The sequence below is a fragment of the Pelophylax lessonae genome (genome assembly GCF_965119305.1).
Source record: "Pelophylax lessonae genome assembly, chromosome: 4".
Classification (NCBI taxonomy): Eukaryota; Metazoa; Chordata; class Amphibia; order Anura; family Ranidae; genus Pelophylax; species Pelophylax lessonae.
This window is the reverse complement of record NC_138771.1, coordinates 15,814,390-15,840,446: the sequence shown is the minus strand read 5'-3', so window position 1 is coordinate 15,840,446 and position 26,057 is coordinate 15,814,390. Positions and strand designations below refer to the sequence as shown.

General features: G+C 44.3%; 1 protein-coding gene and 1 long non-coding RNA gene across 2 annotated transcripts in view; one reads left to right on the top strand and one right to left on the bottom strand.

Annotated features, from left to right (window-relative positions):
- Positions 1-26,057, bottom strand: part of LOC309552212 — a 603,675-nt gene that overhangs the window by 437,592 nt on the left and 140,026 nt on the right. The gene's annotated exons all lie outside the window — the stretch shown is intronic.
- MAP2K5 (mitogen-activated protein kinase kinase 5) overlaps positions 1-26,057 on the top strand; it is a 308,258-nt gene that overhangs the window by 255,086 nt on the left and 27,115 nt on the right. The window lies entirely within an intron of this gene.

Genomic DNA, 26,057 nt, shown 5'->3' with positions numbered 1-26,057 from the left:
TCTAATAATTTACAGTGGATGAAATGACTTCAAGGCACCAGCTTTTATTTTCTAACCTGGCCTACAACAAAAAAAAAAAATAAGTTTGATTCTCTCAAAAGTATGTTATATGAACAAATTATTTTTTTACCAATATGCCCTAGAAAAATACTAGTGAAACCAGATTGGATGCTGTGGGCAAAATACCCTGGTTGTACCGATTTTTATAAATGAGACCCATTTAAAGAGGAGCTTTATTGGCTACCCACTGAGACACATTTAAAAAGGCAATTCATTGGTCAACCCTGAAACCCATTTAAAGAAGAATTTCACTGGCCAACCCCAAGACCCATTTAAAGAGGAACTTCATCAGCTACCCCCAGAGACACATTGAAAGAGGAACATCATCGGCCACCCCAAGTCTCATTTAGAAAGAAACCTCACTTGCCACCCCCTGAGACCCATTTAAAGAGGAATTTCACTGGCCATCCCCTAAAACCCATTTAAAGAGGAACTCCACTGGCCAACGCCGAGACCCATTTTAAAAGGAACTTCACCAGCTACCCTCTCAGATCTATTTAAAGAGGAACTTCACTGGCCAACCCCGGGACACATTTAAAGAGGAACTTTACTGGCCAACCCCAAAACCCATTTAGAGAGAAACTTCACCAGCCACCCCCTGAGATCCATTTAAAGAGGAACTTCACAGGCCACCCCCTGAGACCCATTTAAAGAAGAACTTCACTGGCCAACCCCAAGACCCATTTAAAGAGGAACTTCATCAGCTACCCCCGGAGACACATTGAAAGAGGAACATCATCGGCCACCCCAAGTCTCATTTAGAAAGAAACCTCACTTGCCACCCCCTGAGACCCATTTAAAGAGGAATTTCACTGGCCATCCCCTAAAACCCATTTAAAGAGGAACTCCACTGGCCAACGCCGAGACCCATTTAAAAAGGAACTTCACCGGCCACCCTCTCAGATCTATTTAAAGAGGAACTTCACTGGCCAACCCCGGGACACATTTAAAGAGGAACTTTACTGGCCAACCCCAAAACCCATTTAGAGAGAAACTTCACCAGCCACCCCCTGAGATCCATTTAAAGAGGAACTTCACAGGCCTTTCCCTGAGACCCATTTAAAGAGGAACTTCACCGGCCACCCCTTGAGACCCATTTAAAGAGGAACTTCACAGGCCACCCCCTAATACCCATTTAAAGACGAACTTCACCAGCCACCCCCTGAGACCCATTTAAAGAGGAACTTCACAGGCCACCCCCTAATACTCATTTAAAGAGGAACTTCACCAGCCACCCCCTGAGACTCATTTTGAGAGGAACTTCACCGGCCACCCCCAAGATCCATTTAAAGGAATTAACTTAACCAGCCCACCCAAGACCCATTTAATAAGGAACTTGACTTAAAATGAAAAAAATCAACTGCCCCTTCCTGAGTTTTTAGAAGGGACTGGTTCATTTAGAAATTCTATTTTAAAAGGCCACTTATCTCAACAGGGGTCACCCAAAAAAATAAAAAATAAATAACGTATGGCACTGCTGGTTGTCTGTGGTTTCCATCAATCTTTGAATATACCAAACTATTGGATGGATATGAGTAGCATATGATATAGGGAAGGATAATATTCAGAGGTTCTTGTGTGTTATTAAACTCTAACTTTTTGATGATGCACATGGGGTTTACCTCTAACATGTAAGGGTATAATTGATCCTTAATGGGATATAGTTTGAGGCACCACTGAGGGCCCATTTAATGTATATGGGAACTCTGTCTTGCTTACCTTGTTACAAATTGAACAAAGAATTATCTCTGGGGGACTTGGTGGGGATTGTACTGAACAGTGTGGGTGGGGGAAAAAACTTTAACCTGCACAGCCATACTCTGTGTTGTAGTAATGTTGCTGCTGTTATATGTTTGTTTTTTGAAGACGTGGACCACTATTGGTCTATGATGAAAGCTGAAGATATGCAAAAGTCTAGGGAGTGTACCCATTTAAAAAACCGAGAATGTTCCCCAAAACTAACTGCAGACCAACAGGGATGCCACCTTCCTGAACGGTTTGCTGCTAGAAGTTCAGCCAGTGAAGGTTACATATATATATATAGATGAACTCATTTTTATACCTTGCTTGACATAGTCAGGATTATTGTTTTATGTATAGATGTATTTGTGTATATACACCTATCAGCCATACCATTATGACCCTTAACAGGTAAAATTAATAATATTGATTATCTCTTTACAGTGGCACTTGAAAGCGGGTGGGATATATTAAGTGGCAAGTGAACATGTTGTCCCCAAAGTTGTTGCATTGAAAGCAGAAAAAATAGACAAGCGACAAGGGCCAAATAGTAATAGCTAGACGACTCGGTCAGAAAGACTCAAAAACTGCAGCTCTTATTGGATATCCCGTTCCCGGTCTGCAGTGGTCAGGACCAACAAAAAGTGGTCCAAGGAAGGAAAATAAGTGAGCCAGCAACAGGGTCATGGGAGGCCAAGGTTTATTGATGGAGATGGTGAGCGAAGACTGGCCCGTGTAGTCCAATGCAATAGAGGAGCTACTGGAGCTCAAATTGCTGAAAAAGTAAATGCTGGTTCTGATAGGTGTCCGAACACACAGAGCACTGCAGTTTCTTGTGTATCGGTCTGCGTGACCACAGACCAGTCAGGGTGCCCATGCTTACCCACGTCCACAGCCAAAAGCGCCTACAATGGGCACATGAGCATTAGAACTGGACCACGGAGCAATGGAAGAAGGTGGCTTGGTCTGATGAATCTTTGAGGAACACAACAAGTTTGAGTTGTTGACCTGACTTCCAAATTCTCCAGATCTCAATCCAATTGAGCATCTGTGGGATGTGGTGGAAAAACATGTCCAATCCTTGGAGGCCACACAGGACTTAAATGATCTGCTACTGACTACTTGGTGCCAGAAACCACAGCATACCTTTCAAAGTCCAGAAGAGTCCATGATTTGACAGGCTATGATGAGTGGTCATATGAGCTAAAACGGGGTTCACTAAATGGCGGACCACAGCCTATACCGAGTGACAGTTCTGTCTGGACTGCGGGTGTGCCACTTATCAGCCTGGGTGTTCTCTCTTTCTGGTCACCCGCCTGGCCACCAATATCATCCTAAAAGCAGGACGGGTGGGGGGGGAGGGTGGAAGGTGCTGCATATTAGGACAGAAGGCGGGATTCAGTAATCACCCGCTTGTTAATGTAATAAGTTGGGCAGCTCCCGCCCTCTGTCCCGATATGCAGCATTTCCTGCCCCCCGCAGGCTGTGGATCAAGCTGGAGAGGGGGACTTCTTTTGTACCTTTTGTTCAACATTCCTGCTATTGATGCCAGGAGGTGTGAGGACACTTAGTGGCATGAGGGCCAGTGTAACGGGCAGCACCAGCTGGCGTTTGCAGGAAGCAAATGACTGAGGATCACCAGGCAGGAACTGGAACATGACAACACTTGATTGGCAGATAAGAGCATAGCCAGGACACATGCCATAACATCATCAACTGCTGGGCAGCAAGGTACAGGAACATCAGGCAGAGGCAGGATACAATCTAGGATTGGTACACTGTCGGCCAGGTAAGTAAAGGAGCCACGGAGATGTGAATGGGAACTGAAGACTGTAATGTAAAGGGGTCTGTTATGTAAAGGGGGACTGTGGACACTAATGTAAAGGGGAAGCTGTGATGTGAAGGGGGGGGGGGCTAAGGATAGCGATGTACAGGGAGGACTGTGATGTAAAAGGGGGCTGCGATGTTTTATAGTGCAAACATTAGATTCGGACCTCTGCCATTAGAAAATTTTACAAACTGGACCCCTGTCAATTTTTTTCAAGACCCCTGGGCTAAAGCATACTAACCACAACATACAAAGCCATTCACAACTCTGCCCCGAGCTACATCACCATTCTTGTCTCCAAATATCACCCAAATCGTCCTCTCCGCTCCTCTCAAGACCTCCTACTCTCAAGCTCCCTTGTCTCCTCCTCCCATGCTCGTCTCCAGGATTTCTCCAGGGCCTCTCCCATCCTCTGGAACGCTCTACCTCAACCTGTACGGCTATCTCCTATTCTAGCTGCTTTCAGGCGATCCCTGAAAACTCATCTCTTCAGGGAAGCCTATCACACCGCCAACTAATCTTCCATCAGCTCATTCCCTGCTCTTACCTCTTGTAACACCTGCCCCACCCCATTAGATTGTAAACTCTTCTGAGCAGGGCCCTCTAAATCCTCTTGTATTTTATTGTATTGTATATGTACTGTCTCCCTCTAATATTGTAAAGTGCTGCGTAAATTGCTGGCGCTATAGAAATCCATAATAATAATAATAATAAAGTGTTACTAAACCCACAACAGTAAAATCTGTCTATAGATGCAGAATAGCACGCTTGTTATACTCACTGTGTAACCTAAGTGATTAATCCTCTGTGTTGTGTAAAAAGGCTGTGTGATCCTGTATCCACACATCCTCCCCCTCTTGCAAGTTCACTGTGGACAAGTCCAGATAAGGCACAGTAAGTGTAGTTCAGCTGCACATGCTCAGTTTGGTCTCTATTGCTCAGAGAACACTTCCTGGTTTTAGCTGAGCTATTAAATTATATTATACTTTAGTAGGATGGAATGGTTATATTAGGTCAGTTATATTTAGACGTACTGTATGACCGTGCAGGCTATGCCACGAGACTATTCTTATTTAAAGAACATCAGGAAGTGTTATTTTTTTAAAGAATAGGAGAGGCGCTCCGAGCCCAGCCATGGAAATCGTCCAGTAAATGAAATGAATATACCCAAGAGAGGAGCTGATCAGATATGTGAGTGGATATTGCCTGTTACAGCCGAGCTGCCTGTGTTTTCACACCCCATTAATTCATTACTTCTATCCTTTCATCTCCAAATTTCATTTTTCTTTTTTCATTTTTTCCCTATCCCCCCTTTTCAAAGGGAAACGGTAGCTCCCCTCCTCCTCCCACCTGCCCCCTGCTGCTGCCTCAGTCTTCTCTGCGCTGTTAATTTTCCCGACTCCATATGGAGTAACAGAGCTTTCACCTGCAGGCTGATTGAGACGCTGCTGCACATCCCCGGGCCAGAGCTGTGAGATCAGGTTCCCAGTGCCCAAGTGTGCCAGGCGCACGCCATGGCAGAGTACAAATAACAAATTGGATGCATCTGTAAGACTCCTGTAAAGTGTATTTATTGAGCGCCTTTGCAGTTTCCAAAAACTCTTTGTAGGGTTATCCAGGCATTGGCAATAACTAAGCTCACATCCTGGTGACAGTAGATGCATTGGTGGTGTTATTCATTTAATGAAAACATAGATGTTCAGTGTAAGAGGACAGACAATCATAGAGAAGCATTGCCTGGTGGGGGGTAAAGGCAGACTGGGATGCAAGGTGCAGATTTCTAGTTTCCAAATGTAACTTTTATTGCCTGTTCTTTCCTCTTTTTTTTTTTTTGTCTACTTTCTTTATTATCCTATCCTATCTGGGTTTTGGGAAAAGGTATCCTTAAAGGAGGTGGTATCTTCCTAAACCCCACATCAGGGCACCAGCCTATCAATCTAAACCAGTGGTCTCCAACCCGTGACCCATGGGTCAAATGTGGCCCTTTGCTTGCCTATATCCAGCCCTTGGGGCACTATTCTATATATTGACATCCATGATGGAGCACCATTCCATCCACTGACACCAATGATGGAGCACTATTTCTCCCACTGATACCAATGATTGGGCACTATTCCTCTAACCGATACCAATGATGGGGCATTATTCCTCCTACTGATACCAATGATTTGGCTCTATTCCACCCACTGATACCAATGATGGGGCACTATTCCTCCAACTGATACAAATGATGAAGCACTATACCTCTCACTGACACCACTAATGAGGCACTATTTCTCCCACTGGCACCCAGTGATGGGGCACCATTCGATCCACTGACGCCAATGATGGAGCACTATTCTTCCCACTGATGCCAATGATGGAGCACTATTCCTTCCACTGTTACCAAGGATGGGGCAATATTCCTCCCACTGGCATCTACTATGGGGTACTATTCCTCCTACTGATATCAGTGATGAGACACTATTCCTCCCACTGACACCAACGATGTGGCACTATTCCTTCCACTGACACCAAAGATGGGACCCCATTCTATCCACTGACGCCAATGATGGAGCACTATTCTTCCCACGGATGCCAATGATGGGGCACTATTCCTCCCACTGAATACCAATGATGAGGCACTATTTCTCCCACTGACACCAATGATGGGGCACCATTCCTTCCACTGACACCAAAGATGGGACCCCATTCTATCCACTGACGCCAATGATCAAGCACTAGTCTTCCCACTAATGCCAATGATGGGGCACTATTCCTTCCACTGATGCCAATGATGGGGCACTATTCCTTCCACTGATGCCAATCATGGGGCACTATTCCTTCCACTGATACCAATGATGGGCACTATTCCTCCAACTAATACCAATGATGGGGCACTATTCCTTCCACTGATACCAATGATAAGGCACTGTGCCTTCCACTGACACCAATGATGGGGCACTATTCCTCCTATTAAAACCAATGCGGGGGAATTGTTACTTCCACTGACACCAGGGAATTTTCTACTCGCATAGTCCAGCCACTAAAGGCCCTTTGCCTAGAAAGTTTGGAGTCCCCTGGCTTAACCTGAAACTACGGGGTATGGTTGGAAATATTGGCAAGTTCTTTTTATTCTAAAATATGTATACTAGTGCCCTATTTTTTAAGTTCTTTTTATTCCTTCAGATCTGAAACATTAATTTTTAGTGATTATCATTTGTAAATTTAATTTGCATTCAAATACATTCTGTATTCCCATTGTTCTGATTTGACAGCAGTTTGAAAAGAAACCAAGCTTCACAGAAATAATAAAGAAAAGTCTAGTACTATTACATCCAACGGTACAGGGGTTTCAAACTGTTAAAACAAAGGGCCGGTTTGTTGCCTTTCAAACTTTGGGGGTGGACTGTGGCCAGTGGGAGTAGAAAATGCCCTAAGATCAGTAGGAGTAAACAAGGCTATAGGCTTGGTGGTCAGTGGGAGTAAATAAATTATATAACTGGTATCAGTGGCCGGTATAGTGCCCCATAATTGGTGTCAGTGGCTGGAATAGTGCCACATCATAGGTGTCAGTGGGAGGAATATTGCCCCATCATTAGTGTCAGTGGGAGGAATAGTGCCCCATCATTGGTATCAGTTGGAGGAATAGTGCCCCATCATTGGTGTCAGTGGGAGGAATAGTGCCCCATCATTGGTGTCAGTGGAAGGAATAGTGCCCCATCATTGGTGTCAGTGGAAGGAATAGTGCTCCATCATTGGTGTCAGTGGAAGGAATAGTGCCACATTATTGATATCAATGGGAGGAATAGTGTCCCATCATTGGTATCAGTGGGAGGAATAGTGCTCCATCATTGGTGTCAGTGGGAGAAATAGTGCTCCATCATTGGTGTCAGTGGAAGGAATAGTGCCACATTATTGATATCAATGGGAGGAATAGTGTCCCATCATTGGTATCAGTGGGAGAAATAGTGCCCCATCATTGGTATCAGTGGAAGGAATAGTGCTCCATCATTGGTGTCAGTGGAAGGAATAGTGCCACATTATTGATATCAATGGGAGGAATAATGTCCCATCATTGGTATCAGTGGGAGGAATAGTGCTCCATCATTGGTATCAGTGAGAGGAATAGTGCTCCATCATTGGTATCAGTGAGAGGAATAGTGTCCCATCATTGGTGTCAGTGGAAGGAATAGTGCCCCATTATTGATATCAATGGGAGGAATAGTGTCCCATCATTGGTATCAGTGAGAGGAATAGTGCCCCATCATTGGTGTCAGTGGAAGGAATAGTGCCCCATTATTGATATCAATGGGAGGAATAGTGTCCCATCATTGGTATTAGTGGGAGGAATAGTGCTCCATCATTGGTGTCAGTGAGAGGAATAGTGCCCCATCATTGGTATCGGTGGGAGGAATAGTGTCCCATCATTGGTATCAGGGGGAGGAATAGTGCTCCATCATTGGTATCAGTGGAAGGAATAGTGCCCCATCTTCGGTATCAGTGGGATGAATAGTGTCCCATCATTGGTGTCAGTGGGAGGAATAGTGTCCCATCATTGGTGTCAGTGGGAGGAATAGTGTCCCATCATTGGTGTCAGTGGGAGGAATAGTGTCCCATCATTGGTGTCAGTGGGAGGAATAGTGCTCCATCATTGGTGTCAGTGAGAGGAATAATGTCCCATCATTGGTGTCAGTGGGAGGAATAGTGCCCCATCATTGGTGTCAGTGGAAGGAATAGTGCCCCATTATTGGTGGCACTGGAAGTAATAGTGCCCAATCCATGGTATCAGTGGGAGGAATAGTGCTCCATCATTGGTGTTAGTGGAAGTAATAGTGCCCCATCCATGGTATCAGTGGGAGGAATAGTGCCCCATCCATGGTATCAGTGGGAGGAATAGTGCTCCATCATTGGTGTCAGGGGGAGGAGTTCTGTAATGTTGAAGACGATTTGCAGCCTTTCCAAGCTGTATTTTCAGTTCCAATGAGTGTCAGGAACAGACTCCAATGTTATTATCCACACAGGAATGCGTCAAGGCAGATATTGACTGTCCAGAAACAGCCTTTTTTTTTTAATTTTTTTTATTATTTACAGTATTCATACCCCTTAAAATTTTCCACATATATAGACCAACACAAAGTGGCACATAATTGTGAAGTGGAAGGAAAATGATAAACGGTTTTCAAAAATGTTTACAAATAAATATGTGAAAAGTGTGGCGTGCATTTGTAATCACCCCCCCATACTAAGATACCCCTAACTAAAATCTAGTGGAACCAATTGCCTTCAGAGGTCACCTAAATAGTAACTAGTGTCCACCTGTGTGTAATTTAATCCCAGTATAAATACAGCTGTTCTGTGAAGCCCTCAGAGGTTTGTTAGAGAACCTTGGTGAACAAACCGCACATGAAGGCCAAGGAACACACCAGACAGGTCAGGGATAAAGTTGTGAAGTTTAAAGCAGGGTTAGGTTTTAAAAAAATATCCCAAGCTTTGAACTTCTCACGGAGCGCTGTTCAGTTCATTATCCGAAAATGGAAAGAGTATGGTACAACTGCAACCCTACCATGACATGGCCGTCCACCTAAACTGACCGGCCAGGCAAGGAGAGCATTCATCAGAGAAGCAGCCAAGAGGCTCATGGTAACTTTGGAGGAGCTGCGGAGATCCACAGCTCAGGTGAGAGAATCTGTCCACAGGACAACAATTATTCCTGCGCTCCACAGGTCTGGCCTTAATGGAAGAGTGGAAAGAAGAAAGCCATAAGAAGTCCTATTTACAGTTTGCGAGAAGCCATGTGGGCAACACAGCAAACATATGGAAGAATGAGACCAAAGTAGATTTTTTTTGGCCTTAAAGTAAAATGCTATGTGTGGTGGAAAACTAACACTGCCCATCACCCTGAACACACCATCCCCACCGTGAAACATGGTGGTGGCAGCATTATGTTGTGGGGATGTTTTTCATCTGCAGGGACAGGGAAGCTGGTCAGAGTTGATGGGAAGATGGATGGAGTCAAATACAGGACAATCTTAGAAAACCTGTTACAGTCTGCAAAAGACTTGAGACAAGGACAGGGGTTCACTTTTCAGCAGGACAATGACCCTAAACATACAGCCAGAGCTACAATGGAATGGTTTACATCAAAGCGTATTCATGTGTTAGAATGGCCCAGTCACAGTCCAGACCTAAATCCAATTGAGAATCTGTGGCAAGACTTGATAATTGCTGTTCACAGACGCTCTCCATCCAATCTGACAGAGCTTGAGCTATTTTACAAAGAAGAATGGGCAAAAATGTCCCTCTCTAGATGTGCAAAGCTGGTAGAGACATCCCCAAAAAGACTTGCAGCTGTAATTGCAGAGAAAGGCGGTGCTACAAAGTATTGACTCTGGGGGGTGAATACAAATGCACACCACACTTTTTAGATATTTGTAAAAAAAAATTTGAAAACTATTTATCATTTTCCATCCACTTCACAATTTTGTGCCAGTTTGTGTCGGTCTATCACATAAAATCCCAATAAAATACATTAAGGTTTTTGGTTGTAACATGACAAAATGTGGAAAATGTCAAGGGGTGTGAATACTTTTTCAAGGCACTGTATTGTAATGTATATAAGGGACACGACAAGAGTTTTCAGAATCAGAAATGTGTGTATACAGCGGTACACAACATAGTTTGAGAAACCGAAAGATGTGAACATATCACATCTGTACACAGATGCAGAAATCTGGAATATGTGTAACCATTCTAAGTAGTGTGCTGCATAACTTCTCGGCAAATGTTATTCCGGTTATTTTCTTACGTTTTTCAAAGGAGGAAAAAAGATGCTCTCATCGCTATTAATGACAAGAACAGGCTTGGAGTTGTGAATGTTCTGAAATCTCTGTGGTCTAGTTATATAATCCCATCGATTGGTGTCAGGAAGTCAGCATAGATGTCAATCCTTTCTTTTAGAAGCGGCAATAGGGGTTTCCGGCCACTTTCGGTGGTTCCCAGGCTTACCTGGATGATTGGAACCCCCGGGAATCAATCCGGCACTGGTGGCGACTGATGACAGAGATGAGCGAAGGAAAGATATCCTCCACTCATCTCTATGGCCTAAGAGAACTGGAGCGACGTCATCGCGTCACTTCCAGCTCAATATAAACTAGGTCCTTTTTTTTTTTTTAATTTATTAGATCAGTGTTTTGTTTTGTTTTTTGTTTTTTATCTCATGCTTTCCTTTGTAGAGGAGAGATGTGGGGGTCCTATTAACAACAGATCTCTCCATAAAGAGGACCTGTCATGCTATATTGTTATGGCAAGGGATGTTTACATTTTTTGCAGTAGCAATAAGGGTCCTTTCACACGGGCTTTCCGCCTGGCGGACTCAGTTTTGTTCAGCGGGGATCGATCCGCCGATCCCCGCTGAACAAGCGGATGAAAGGTCCATCTCCGCTTACTTTGCAGAGACGGAGCTGTCAGATCCCTGCTCCCCTCTATGGGAGATCGGATGAAAACGGACCGCCTGTCCGTTTTTATCCGATCCTATCCTCCAGATGGATTTCACGGACAGGATCGGATAGCAGTGGGTGACAGCTGAGATGTCACCGCTTTCATCCGCTGCTCCATAGGGCTGCATGGAGCATCCGAAAAACTGACAGGGACCGGATCGGAAAGCCAGTGTAAAAAGGCTCTAAAAGTAATTAAAAAATGAACAAATGGACGGTGTTAAAATAAAAATAAAAAAGTAATAAAATAAATAAAGAAAAAAAAATGTAAAGCTCCTTTGTCCCACCGTGCTCACGCACAGTTGCGAACACATACGTAGGTCACGCCCACATACGTAAACAGTTTTTACACCACACGTGAGATATCACCGTGAATGTCTGAGCGAAAGCAATAATTCTAGCACTAGACGTCCTCTAAACCTCTAAACTGGTTACCTGTAGAAATTTTAAAAACTTCACCTGTGGAGATTTTTAAGTACCGTGGTTTGGTGCCATTCCACAAACGTGCTCAATTTTAAAGCGTGACGTTAGGTATCTATTTATTCTGCGTAATATTATCTTTCATAATTTACAAAAAAAAAGTTGGGGTATATATTGTGTTTTGTTTTTTAATTCATTAAAGTGTATTTTTTTTTTTTCAAATGTGTTTGAAAAACCACTACGCAAATACCGTGTGACATTTTTCTCTTGGACCTCTACAAAATATATATATATATATATATATATATATATATATATATATATATATATAATTTTTGGGGGTTTTAAGTAATTTTCTAGCAAAAAAATACAGATTTTTATTTGTAAACAAAAATGTCTGAAAAAGGCCTGGTCTTCAAGTGGAAAAAAAAATGCTAGCAGGGAGACTTTTTATTGCGGAAGAGCTACACTAGGTCTTTTCTGGAAAAAAATCTGCCCACTCGCAAACTTTGCATTGTACACAGCTCAGTGTGCAATCTCTATTTCCCTTGGTTCCGGGATGAATTAGAGGAGATGTACAGCCAAAGATAGTTTGGCTGTACATCTCCTAAGGATCACAGGAATGCAGTTTGTTCTGGACTCCTGTAACCCGTTTTCATCAGAGAGTGGGCTGAAGTCCGCTCTCTGCTGACGTTACAGAAGTCAGTCCAGGCACTGCATCATCACGACCACGGAGTCGCCAGGTACTGTGACTGACACCCGGCTTAGCCTCTCAGCAAGCTACTGAGAGCCTGAGGCGGCCGCTCCACCCCCTCCACAGCTCAGTGCTCCAGTGAGCGAGAAGGAGGCAGAGCAGAGAGCTGCTGACAGTCAGCAGCTCTCTGATCATGGATTTGTGAGAACCGAGCAAACAATGGTGTTCCATCCCTCGGTTCTCAGTGCAGAAGTGTTGGAGGACAGATGCAGCATCGGGTCAATGCTGCATCACCCTAGATTAGTATAAATCTAAAAAAAAACTTTCCTATACATCTCTTTAAACTCCTCTGTGCATGTGCGGGAGTTGCGTCATACTGGGCTGGCCAATCAAGAGAAGTGAGGCTGCATTATTATAGCATTTTAAGAGTGAATACTCAGATTCTTACAGATGCTCATTGGCAACAGTTTCTAACGCCCCCCCATCACAATTCCCAATTGAGGGTTGTCCTCAATTTACATACCTGCCTAGCAGTTCCAGCATTGTCCTGCTGCTATACGCCTTGTCTTGTCCTGACCTGACATCATCAGGTGTTGGGTGCCTCTTCCTGGTTCAAGCAGCTTGGCCCCCTCCTCTGGCCACTGTGAAACGAAAGTGAAGGATTCTGGGATATGTGACGTACATATCACAGGAGACATAATATTTAGCTAGGTAAAATTGGCGGCCAGAGAGCTATTGCAGAGGGGTGGAGGTTAGAGCAAGGATGCCCAGTGCATCCATGGGGTGATGGTCCACATATTTGTCTATGGCTGCTTATTTCTACAAACAAGCTCAGCACTGACAGGAGTCTGCCATTGATGGCCTTTCCTGCTAACCCAACTAACTTTCGAAAATTATGTTCTCTGCTATAGTGTATAATAGCAAAAAGTTTAAGGATTGTCAAAGAGAGTCTTTGACTTCTTTCACATGGAGGATACTATGCTCCAATCAGTGGGGGATCTATGAGCAGATGCCTTGTTGAATCAAAACCAAATGGAACAAATGTCAGTCTGTACCCATTGAGTTTTTACCTGTGAAAGCTCTATGGGTGGCTGGATGTAAACGAACTCCAGTATCCTTTTACATCAGGCTACCGCTGATCTGTCACATTTAGTTCCTTTTCCTTGACATTCAGTCCTTTTCCATTTTTTTTTCCCTGGACCTGGGCATCGGACAAGTCCAACAGACATACTACTAGGGCTGCGTGGAGCTTCCAATCAGGTCCACCTGAAAAACTGATAGGTGGACCGGATCGGAAAGCCTGTGTGAAAGGCCCCCTTGTATTACCAAAATTATCTGAAGAGACTATTACCCATTATTTAGCCATTTGGCTTCAACATCACCTATTAATTCAGTTGGCCATTTCTGGACATTCACTTTTCTAAGCTGTTGACCAAAACTCTTCTGAATATGCCTACCATGATTATGTTTTAGACTTGAATGGATGGCCTTTCTTCTTCTCATGAAACGTATGGTATATTCCAAAGGTTCCTTTCATTAGATATGGTTGGTCTTTCATTGTATGATGTTGAATAAGTCCTTAGAAGCCTAGGCTGGGTTTATAGAGGTTTCATGTACATCTCATCCAAGGATCCTCGAGGGTGCTCTTTTAGCTCTGGCAGGGTTCTTTGGGAGGTCTCTCCAGGCATAGCCTGTGATCAGAACACACACTAATTCCAACCCAGCCCCATGTTGTGATTAATTTGCATTCTTTGTCAGAAGTTAATGGAGTTTTTTATGACTGCTTCTAAAGAGCTGATCTGCTGTTTATACACTTACCAGCGGAAATCCTCGCCCTCCCCCGCACTGATTGATGGAGACGCTCTCTGTTATTCCAAACGGCTTTTTAAGCTGTTTTTAAGAATTATTTGAATAAAATGCAGGCGTGCATTGTGTCAGGAGGGAGAATAGAAGATTATCTGATGAACAAGATAGAAACGACAGATAAGAGAACGCAGTGGGAAGAAGAATGATCAAAAGATGAAAAGGGGATTTTGACACGGGAGTAGAAAGAGATATGTACATCTGGTAGAAGATTCATTTAAAAGCTGGCCGAAAAATAATAGAAAAAAAACGTTCCTGTATGCTGTGTTATGATGTGACTATGTTACTGTAAAGATTGTCTGGATCATTGGACAGATAGCACAAAGACCACTTAAGTGGAAAGAAACTTAGGTTTCTATATCTTTGCCCCGACTCAACCCCCCCCCCCCCCCCCCACTTGCTCACCATACACATTGCTCAGGGTATATTGGTCAGAGTCCCAAGAGGCACTGAATTGCGTCGCCTGCTTATTTTCACACTCTGCAGAGACCATTGAGTAGTCAACCTGCTAGGCTTTATGCTACATGGGTCTCCTGAGCTTCTCTATTGCAGTCATATGTACTCCAAAACAGTTGATATTGTTATACAGTTGTGACAAAATCAAAACAATTTCAAGGAAGTGTCATAAAGATGAAGGGGAAAAATCAATGGATGACACACAGGAAATAATAAAAAGTTGTGACAGTGTGCACTCATCAAAACCTGAAACCAGAACCAGGAAAAGCAGTGTGCATGTATGGGTAAGGATTAATATGTACTAGATGTGGTGTTTAAAAAGTTATTTTATGGTCCTGGCCTCGTCAATCTCTGATATATGAGTAGTAATTTCCTAAGCGCTATTTTATTTTTTCTTGAACCCGCGTTGGTGTGCAAAAAACAAAACACCTATGTTTACAATAAAAATGCATGTAAAAAACTAAGGATAAGTCTCTAGTTCAGCTCCCGAAGAAGTAGGACCTTACCCTGAACCCCCAGGGCGCAAAGCTCCTGATAGATGCAAGGCTCAACTTGGTCCACCTAAGGCAGGGATCCTCGAACTACGGCCCTCCAGCTGTTGCAGAACTACACATCCCATAAGGCATTGAAAATCTCTGACATTCACAGACATGATTAGGCATGATGGGAATTGTAGTTCCTAAACAACTGGAGGGCCATAGTTTGAAGACCCTTGACCTAAGGCAAAAGGCCTGGCAGAACCCTATCCTCATGGTCAGTCGAAGCTGACCATCGAACACTAGGAGACCCCTCCTGTTCAGGGGAGGAAAGAATCTTAAGGCCACACATCCTCCTCCTAGACTTCAGGGTAGACCCAAAGACCCACACCCTCTATCCAGTGATAAAAGAAAACCAAGACAAAAGTGCAAAGTGACAAAAGCGGTAACTCTTAGTTGCAGAAATTCATAGCCGTTAGGCGCACAGCTTTGGCTTAGCACTCTTGAGAAGTTTAACTTTTTATTGAATAAGACGAGCAAGTTATGGTGAAGTGGGCTAAAAGGAACCAAAAGTCCTCCATGAAACCAGTGTGAAGCAGAGTAGAGTCTTCAGAACACAAACAAATCTGCATGTCTCACTTCCATCACCAATAAAAAGTTTTTCTCTTTTGTTCATTGATAGACACAGCTCCTGATTCTCTTAACCATTGGGTTATACTGCCCTCTACAGGAGAAAGAAACTAGGCAGAAAAATAAGTCTGGCTAAGCCTATGGGCAGTCTCAGGGGGTATACTCCCTCTCTCTGCTGTAGGTACTCAGTTTTTTTCTGTCTAGCCAGGAGTAAGGACCTACTTCCTTGCTGGGATCTCTGGTCCTGGCAACTTTTTATTTTTAAATAGATTTTTTTTTCTCCTGGTTTTTTTTTTTCCTGTGAGATCTACAATCAACTGCCGGACTGGGTGACGGGCTGGATAATGTAGATCCAGTGGTCAACCCAGTCTGGCCAGCGAGCACACGCAGACTTCAGCTCCACGCTAGGTTGGCCGCGACATAGCCCCACTGGACAGGGGCTGGCCTGCGGTTAAATTCCTCGCAAGGTTGCATACGACTGGGTCTTGGCCCGAGTCACAGCGTTCCTCCTGGCCGGCAGTCCCCCCCCCCCATTTCGATAGAAAGGAGATTTTGTTTGGACCTGGTTCCTGGTATGGTAAGTAACTGTCCCCCCTCCCCCTAGAGGGTTTTGGGGTGAACGTAAGCCCCCCCTTTGTGGAACGGTCGGACCCCCGGGTTCCCCTCCTTCCCATTAAGCACCCTCTCATTGATCTGGTGGTGCCTGTGGGCCATCTCGCCCCCCATCCACACCCCACCCTCCTTCACTTATGCTGGGGCTGTGGGGGGTCTGGTCCACCTCCTGGGGTGGGGGGCAGGGTGCTGTGCTGGCGATGGGGCAGGGGGTGCACTGCCGGTAACCAAGCGATCGGCTGTGGGGGGGGCTGTACCTGGTGGAGGCTCCTGCCAGGACCCCCATCCCTTCCTGCCTGTGCCTTTTTCTGAGGCCTGGGGATCCCTCTTGGGTCCCTGGGAGCCTCATAGTGCCGCCATTTTGTTGTAGCCTGTGTGCTTAATGCACAGTGGGCATGTTGGTGTAGTCTGTTGGCCTTTTTGCAGTGGTTTGCCATTGAAAATAGCAGCGGCCATGACAGTGGAGCCCTCTGGGCGGCAATTTTGGCGGTGGGAGCCCCTCCTCATCCCCTGGTGCTTAATCCTGGATCATTTCATTTCCTGGTCGCCCCACATGGAGTGCAGATTATCCTGGGGGCTGCAGGTGCCTGTTTCTGCTGGATGGTGTGTCTGGTGGGGTCCTCTCCCTCTCTGCTGAGGATTGATTGGTGCTCTGTTACTGGGGACCGGGTGGTGCTGCCGCAGTGGTGGGGGTGTCCATTAAGAGTGTTTTTACACCTTTTTTTGTGGGGTCCCCCTATTGACTCATGAAGTCTTTGGAGCACATTTCCCCACCTGATCCTCTCTGAGGCTGCAGGGCCCCCTGGGTTCCAGCCATCCATTGATGCACTGACGGCGGTCCTGGAGTTCTTTGTGTCCCGGGTGGAGGTGCTTTTTGGGCGATGGGCTAGCAAAAATCGCCCCCCCGCCTTCTCCTGCCTCATCTGGCTCCTTAGATCCTGAATCTGATTGATTGGGCCATTCTGCTGGGTCTGCGACTTTGCACCCTGAGTTCTCAGATAACAAGGATGATTTCTCCACTCCTGTAGCTGCTCACCAAAAGGCGCTGGTGGACGCACTGATTGTATCTGTGCGTGAGACCTTAAAGAAGGAGGATGCAGCTGAAGCTGCGACGGAGGCGTTTGCTCTCTTTGCCACTCACAAGCCATCCAGAGCGGAAAATGTGTTTCCTTTCCCCTCCTATTTTGACAGAATTGTCACTAAAGAGTAGGGATGACCGAAACGTCTTCTTGTGGTCCCTAAGGGATTTACTATGCGGTACCCCTATGAGGGTTTCCAGAGGCCAACAAGGCAACCATGATTCCGGTTGAAGAGTCTCCAGCCTTTTCTGACCCAGCTGACAGGAAGGCGGAGGCTGTGGCCCGCAATATGTGCACTTTGGCTGGTTCAGCACTGAGACCAGTGTTCACCATTGCCCTGGTGTCGCGAAATCTGACTGAGTGGGCTAAGCTTTTTTGCCGTGACCTGGAAGGGGAGCAGTTCCCTCCGGACTTTGCTGGTGGATCAGTTGGTCCATGGGCTGCAGTTTATCTGTGATGCCTCTTTGGATGCAGCTCCCCTAGTTGTGTATTTTGTGGCTCAAATGCTGGTCTGCGGACCAGACTTCTAAAAAGGCCTTGCCTGATCTTCCTTTTCAAGGAGATCGCCTGTTTGGAGCTACCCTGGATGACATCATTAAGGGTTTTACAGGAGGAAAGAGTACCTTTCTTCCGCAGGCTAGTAAGGGCAAGAACCCTCGTCATAGGCGTAGGCCATCTTTCTCGGCTCATAAGAAGTTTTTTCATCCCTCAGGGGCAACTGACAAGGAATCAAAGCCTTTCAGGGCCTCCTCTGGTGGATCCAAGCGAACTTGGCAAGTCGAGAGCGGGCTTCTTCTTCAGCATGAAGGTGCGCCCACTTACAGGGTCTTTTTTCTGACAGTGCGAGACCTGTTACTTCAACGGGTGATTGTCCCGGTTCCGACATCAGAACGTTTTCAGGGATTTTACTCAAACCTGTTTACAGTTCCCAGGAAGGAAGGCAAGATGCGTCCAATTCTGGACCTCAAGGCACTGAACTGCTTTGTGCGGGTGCAGAAGTTTATAATGGAGTCCACGATGGTGGCATGCCTGCATCAGGGTGATTGTCTTGCCTCTATCGACATCAAGGACGTTTACCTTTACATTTCAATATGTGGCAGTCACCAGCGCTTCCTCTGCTTTGCCATGGGAGAGGAGCATTTGTGGAGTTACCCTTTGGTTTCGCCTCTGCTCCTCGGATCGTCACAAAAGTGTTAACCCCAGTGCTAGCATTGTTAAGTCTGGGCAAATTCTTCCCCCCTTGTATTGGACAGTGGTCACCATGGATGCAAGCCTGTCCAGGTGGGGAGGCGTCCTCGGCAAGCCTGTCCAGGTGGGGAGGCGTCCTCCTCAAGGGGTCTGGACACTGAAAGAGTCTAGACTACCGATCAATGGCCTGGAACTCCGAGCGATCAGACTGTGCCTGGAACACTGGACAGATCTTCTTCAGGGATGTCCAGTGTGCATTCAATCGGACAATGACACTGTTGTGGCTTATGTCAATCACCAGGGGGTCACAAGAAGTGTCCTGGCAGCGTTGGAGGTAGCCTGCATTCTAAGTTGGGCAGAACGATTCGTTACTCCCTGGAGAAGAGACACCTGAGAGGGGACATGATAGCAATTTATAAATATCTCAATGGTGATCTCGGCATAGAAAAACAGCTATTCAGTCGGAGGGATTGCATGAGGACTCGAAGGCATACAATGCGATGAGAGGAGAAGCGTTTTAACCTCAGGCAACGTGGGGGGTTCTTTACTGTTAGGGCTACAAGATTGTGGAATTCTCTACCACAAGAGGTGGTTTCTGCGGGAAGTATGGTGGCTTTCAAAAGATTCTTAGACGTACATCTCAAGGATTAGAACATTCAGGGGTATGTGAGATGATTATGGCCACACACACCTACACAGGTTGAACTGGATGGACTATTGTCTTTATTCAACCTCACCTACTATGTAACAGTCCTCTCCGCTGTGCACATTCCGGGGATGGAAAACTGGCAGGCGGATTACCCCAGTCAATGGGCGTTGGACCAAGGGGAGTGGTCTCTTCATCAGGAGGTGTTTCATCAGTTGTGTCTCTGGTGGGGCATCCCTGAGGTGGCTCTGTTGGCGTCTCGGCTCAACAGAAAGGTGCAGAGGTTTATGCCACGGTCACGGGATCCTCTGGCGGATTTACGTCTTCCCTCCTCTAAAGCTTCTGCCAAGACTTCTACGCAGGATTGAGGCAGAAGGAGTTCTGGTCATCTTAGTGGCCCCGGACTGGCCTCACCGAGCTTGGTACGCAAATCTGGTGCGGCGGGTCACCAACGTTCCTTGGAAGCTTCCTCTCAGGTAGGATCTGCTGTCCCAAGGGCCAATTTTCCATCCTGCTTTACAGTCGCTGGCTTTGACAGCTTGGCTGTTGAGCACCAGGTGCTGAAAGATAGAGGTTTGTCTCTCTAGAGGCGTGTCAAGGTCTTACCTTGCCCTCCTGTTGACAGCCATCTTAGACATGTGCAGACCGCTGCCTCTTATAAACTCTGATTGCATCATCACTTGCCATCTGCTTGGGTGTCGCAAAGTGATGCCTTGCCCTTGCGTTTGTGCTCCAAGCTGCATCTCTGCTAGAAGTCTTCTGTTCCCAGTGTTCCTCCATTTATGACCTGGCCTGGCCGTCAACTCTCCTGGCTCTCGATCCCACATTGGCAGATGACCCGGCATGGGCAGAATACCCACCTCTGGACTCAACCTTGGCTTGGATGACTACCTGCTTTCTGGACTTGACCCCTGCTTGGATGACCACCCGCTTCTGGACTTGACCCCGGCTTGTTTCTGATCTCGCTTCCTCATTCTTGCTGTTCATTTATTGTTTTTTTGCTCCAATAAACTGCTTTAAAGTGGGTGATTCAGACGCTGTTAAAAGCTTCTTGGAAGATCTACCATCGTCTGAGTCTCTTGCTGTTCCTCCTCGCTCTTTTTCAAAGGCTCGGATCTTCCTTCCTTCAACAGGGGGGGGGGGGGGGGGTGAGCAGAAACTGGCCTTCAGCACTATCAAGGGCAAGGTTTCGACCTTGGCAGTCTTCTTTTAACGGCCCTTGGCCACACACTCCCTGGTGTGTACTTTTCTTCAGGGAGTTTGGCACTTGGCTTTTCCAGTGCAGTCACCATTGCCGCCTTGGGACCTCAATTTGGTGCTCTCAGTCCTCCAGAAGCCTCCTTTTGAGAATATTCGGGAGATTCCCCTGCTTACGCTGTCCCAGAAGGTGGTCTTTTTGATGGCTATCACTTCTGTGCTCAGGGTGTCAGAATTGGCTGCGTTATCCTGTCATTCACTTTACTTGGTGGTTCACAGAGATAAGGTGGTTCTTCGCCCCTGTCCGTCATTCCCTGTCTCTGATTTTCATTTGACTGAAGACATTGTGTTGCCTTCCCTGTGCCCCAGGCCAAAACATCAGAAGGAAATTGATTTGCATGCCTTGGATGTGGTCCGGACAAATAGGGTCTACCTGGCAGCTACGGAGTCTTTTAGGAAGTCAGACACACTATTTGTGCTCACAGATGGGCCTCGGAAAGGGTTGTCCCCTTCCTCTGAGACCATTTGCAGATGGATCAGACAGACAGTGATTCAGGCCTATTCCATCAAGGATCAGGTTCCTCCTTTCCCTGTCAAGGCGCTCTCTACTCGAGCTCTTAGTGCCTCCTGGGCCTAGTCGTCGGTGCACACTTTCACAAAGTTCTATAAAGTTAATGTGTTGGCATCTGCGGATTCTTCTTTTGGCCTCAAAGTTTTGCATGCTGCTGTTTATAGGACCTGGTCCTCTTTGAGGGTGTATTATTTTTTTTCATGTGGGCTCCAGTTATTTTGGTTGAGCTCCTGTTTACCTGGTTGGCTATAGTTTAGCCTTGGAAATTTATTTTTCACTGTTCCCACCCCTCATGTTTACCACTGCTTTGGGACCTCGCAACGGTTAAGTAGATCAGGAGCTGTGTCCGTCAATGAATGAAAGAGAAAATGGGATTTTTGACTTCCCATAAAATCAATTTCTCTGATGTTCGTTGACGGACACAGCACCCACCCCTCTGTGTAGTTGTAATTCTTCTGAGACTGCTTGTAACAAAACTGAGTACCTATAGCAGAGAGAGGGAGTATACCCCCTGGGACTGCCGATAGGCTTTTTTTTTGCCTAGTGTCCTACTCCTTTAGGAGGCAGTATAACCCAATGGTTAAGAAGATCAGGAGCTGTGTCTTTCAATAAACATCAGAGAAATGGATTTTATGGTAAATCAAAAATCCCATTATTCCTATTTCTAGGATTTTGGTTGAACTTTGCAAATCATTCTGTTTCACCCATGAGCCAACCATGAATCCAGCGCCATTGTTTTACTGCACTGATACAGCCTAATATTATAGAGCTATTACCTCCAAATGCGTGCAGTTGTTTCAGGTTTGTCGGCCTTCATCAATAAATTGTAGGGTAACCATGGCATCTATGGAGTAGGTGTTGAGGACCAATGAGATCATGTATCCGGAGAGGTTATGGAATGTACCAGAAATAATTCAAAAATGGGTAATGCCTTTTTTATTAACTTACATAGGTCATTCAAATTTCACAGGTTGGTAGAGTACCTCTTCTTCCTCTATAGTAACTCCTCCTCTTTTTCTTTACTAATAAAAAAAGGATTCCAAGCAGAAGCAACGTGCCGTCATTGAGTTCTTGATGAAGGATGGGTGCAGACTGTCCGACATCCACAGAAGTCTACAGATTGTTTATGGAGATGACACCGTTGACAAGTATTTGTTCTTGCCAATAGTGTCATCTACATTCTGTAGCCTTCTGTAGATGTCAGGCAGCCTGCACCCCTCCTTTGTGAAGAATTTAGCGTCGGCACGTTGCTTCTTCTTGGAATCCATTATTTACCTGTAATGGAAAAGAAGTAGCGGTACTATAGAGGAAGTTACAAACGTGAAATTTTAACGACCTATGTAAGATAATAAAGTTGTGCCAACTTTTGCATTACTTTCGGTACAGCCCTCATATTGGGATGTAATCTGCACTGTAAACAATAACGTACAGTTGACCCAGAGACAAAAAAAAATAAAAATTTGCACCTCACCAAAACCTTCATGGTATACCGGTAAGAAAAGTTGCCTAATGACCAAAATATTTTATCCCTCTGCTGCATTTTCCATGAGCGTCTAAATAGGGTACCTTTTTAATTATTTTTGGTATACCGGAAAGAAAAGTCTCATAATGGCCTAAACATTATATCCATTCTCTACATTTTCCATAAACATCTAAATAGAGTAGTTATCTAGGGTACTTTTCTAACTGTTTGTGGCTATGCCAGTAAGAAAAGTCTCCAAATGACCAAAATATATCGATCCTCTAAATTTCCCATAAACATCTAAATAGAGTAAATATCTGTTGTGCCTTTCTTTCTCTTTGTGCTTATACCGGTAAGAAAAGTCTCCTAATGACTAAAACATTTTATCCATCTAAAGTATCTAAATAGAATATATTTCTCTAGTACCTACCTCTTTGTGCTTATACCGGTAAGAAAAGTCTCCTAATGGCCAAAACAATAATAATGATCCCCATAGAATATATATCTAGGGTACCTTTCTAACACTTCTTGGTTATATCGGTAAGAAAAGCCCACATAGAGTAGATATCTAGGGTACCTTTCTAACACTTCTTGGTTATATCGGTAAGAAAAGCCCACATAGAGTAGATATCTAGGGTACCTTTCTAACATTTTTTTGGTTATACCGGAAAGAAGTCTCCAAACATTATATCCACCATCCACATTTCCAATAGGTATCTAAATAGAGTAGCTATATATGGTACCTTTCTAAGTCTTTGTGGTTATACTGGAAAGGAAAAGTCCCCATAGCATCGATATTTAGTGTACCTTTCTAACACTTTTTGGCTATATCGGTAAGAAAAATCACTGCAAAATAAAACTCCATGGTACCTTTCTAAGTCTTGTGGTTATACTGGAAAGGAAAATTCCCCAAAGAATAGATATCTAGGGTACCTTTCTAACACTTCTTGGTTATATTGGTAAGAAAAATCACCACAGAGTAGAAATCTAGGGTACCTTTCTAAGTCTTTGTGGTTATACTGGAAAGAAGTCTCCCAATGGCCAAAACAGAATATCCACCGCTCACATTTCCCATAGGTATCTAAATAGAGTAGATATCTATGGTACATTTCTAACACTTTTTGGTTATACCGGTAAGAAATGTCACCACAGAGTAGATGTCTATGTTACCTTTTTAAGTCTTTGTGGTTATACTGGTAAGAAAAGTCCCCATAGAGTAGATATCCATGGTACCTTTCTAACACTTTTTGGTTATACCGGTAAGAAATGTCACCACAGAGTAGATGTCTATGTTACCTTTTTAAGTCTTTGTGGTTATACTGGTAAGAAAAGTCCCCATAGAGTAGATATCCATGGTACCTTTCTAACACTTTTTGGTTATACCGGTAAGAAATGTCACCACAGAGTAGATGTCTATGTTACCTTTTTAAGTCTTTGTGGTTATACTGGTAAGAAGTCTCCCAATGGCCAAAACAGAATATCCACCACTCACATTTCCCATAGGTATATAAATAGAGTAGATATCTATGGTACATTTCTAACACTTTTTGGTTATACCGGTAAGAAATGTCACCACAGAGTAGATGTCTGTGTTACCTTTTTAAGTCTTTGTGGTTATACTGGTAAGAAAAGTCCCCATAGAGTAGATATCCATGGTACCTTTCGAACACTTTTTGGTTATACCGGTAAGAAATGTCACCACAGAGTAGATGTCTATGTTACCTTTTTAAGTCTTTGTGGTTATACTGGTAAGAAAAGTCCCCATAGAGTAGATATCCATGGTACCTTTCTAACACTTTCTGGCTATACCGGTAAGAAATGTCACCACAGAGTAGATGTCTATGTTACCTTTTTAAGTCTTTGTGGTTATACTGGTAAGAAAAGTCCCCATAGAGTAGATATCCATGGTACCTTTCTAACACTTTTTGGTTATACCGGTAAGAAATGTCACCACAGAGTAGATATCTAGGGTACCTTTCTATGTCTTTGTGGTTATACCAGAAAGAAGTCTCCCAATGGCCAAAATATTATATCCACCATCCCCATTTTCCATAGGTATCTAAATAGAGTAGATATCTGATACCTTTCTAAGTCTTTATGGTTATACTGGTAAGAAAAGTCCACATAGAGTAGATATCTATGGTACCTTTCTAACTCTATTTAGTTATACAGGTAAGAAAAGTAACCACAGAGTAGATATCTAGGGTACCTTTCTTAATATTTGTGGTTATACCAGAAATAAGTCTCCCAATGGCCAAAACATTATATCCACAATCAACATTTCCCATAGGTATCTAAAAAAAAAAAGTAGATATCTATGGTACCTTTCTAAGTCTTTGTGGTTATACTGGTAAAAAAAAGTCCCCATTGAGTAGATATTTAGGGTGCCTTTCTAATACTTCTTGGTTATACTGGTAAGAAAAGCCCACATAGAGTAGATATCTAGGGTACCTTTCTAACTCTTTTTGGTTGTACCGGTAGGAAAAGCCCACATAGAGTAGATATCTAGGGTACCTTTCGAACTCTTTTTGGTTGTACCGGTAGGAAAAGCCCACATAGAGTAGATATCTAGGGTACCTTTCGAACTCTTTTTGGTTGTACCGGTAGAAAATGCCCACATAGAGTAGATATCTAGGGTACCTTTCGAACTCTTTTTGGTTGTACCGGTAGGAAAAGCCCACATAGAGTAGATATCTAGGGTACCTTTCTAACTCTTTTTGGTTATACCGGTAGGAAAAGCCCACATAGAGTAGATATCTAGGGTACCTTTCAAACTCTTTTTGGTTGTACCGGTAGGAAAAGCCCACATAGAGTAGATATCTAGGGTACCTTTCGAACTCTTTTTGGTTGTACCGGTAGGAAAAGCCCACATAGAGTAGATATCTAGGGTACCTTTCGAATTCTTTTTGGTTATACTGGAGAGAAGCCTCCTAATGACCAAAATAATATATCCACCCTCCACATTTCCCATAGATATCTAAATAGAGTTGATATCTATGGTAACTTTCTAACTCTGCTTTGGCCAACAGCTGGAGAATAGTCTATCAGCTGAATTAGATTGCTTCAGTTTATAACTACTCTGAAAACAGCTGTGATCTAGTATGAGAATAGAGACATGCTATTAATTACTCTTCAATACAAATAATGGAATCATTTAAGCTCCAGTTGCTTTTGGTAAACTTTTTATATGATTTATTTTTGCTGGTGACCAAACAGAAAAAAAAAAACAATGCTACATGGAATTTCCAGTTGGCATAGCTGAACTGTAAATATTAAAAGTGCCACCTCTACTAATGAGGGCAGATCACCCACTCGAGCTCCCTTGATTTCTTCCAACAGTCCTTTTTGCAGAAAAGCCTTTTCATCTGGCAGCTTTCGGCCTTCCCACACACACACCAGATCCCCGTCCCATTACAGAGATATAATTAAAGTTTGTGTCTCCCAGCCAGAAATTAGGCAGGGGTGACACGCCAGGCCAGCCCTGGCAGGCGGCCAGAAATTCTAATTTCTGACGATGATTTAATTTCAATTTTAAATAAATCGTTTTTTAATTTAAAAAGAGCCAGTTTCCTCACATTAGCGATGATTGCCACATTAAGCTCTGTGCTCACGATGGAGCCGCATAAAACATTATTTATACACGGAGCGGAAACAGCTCTG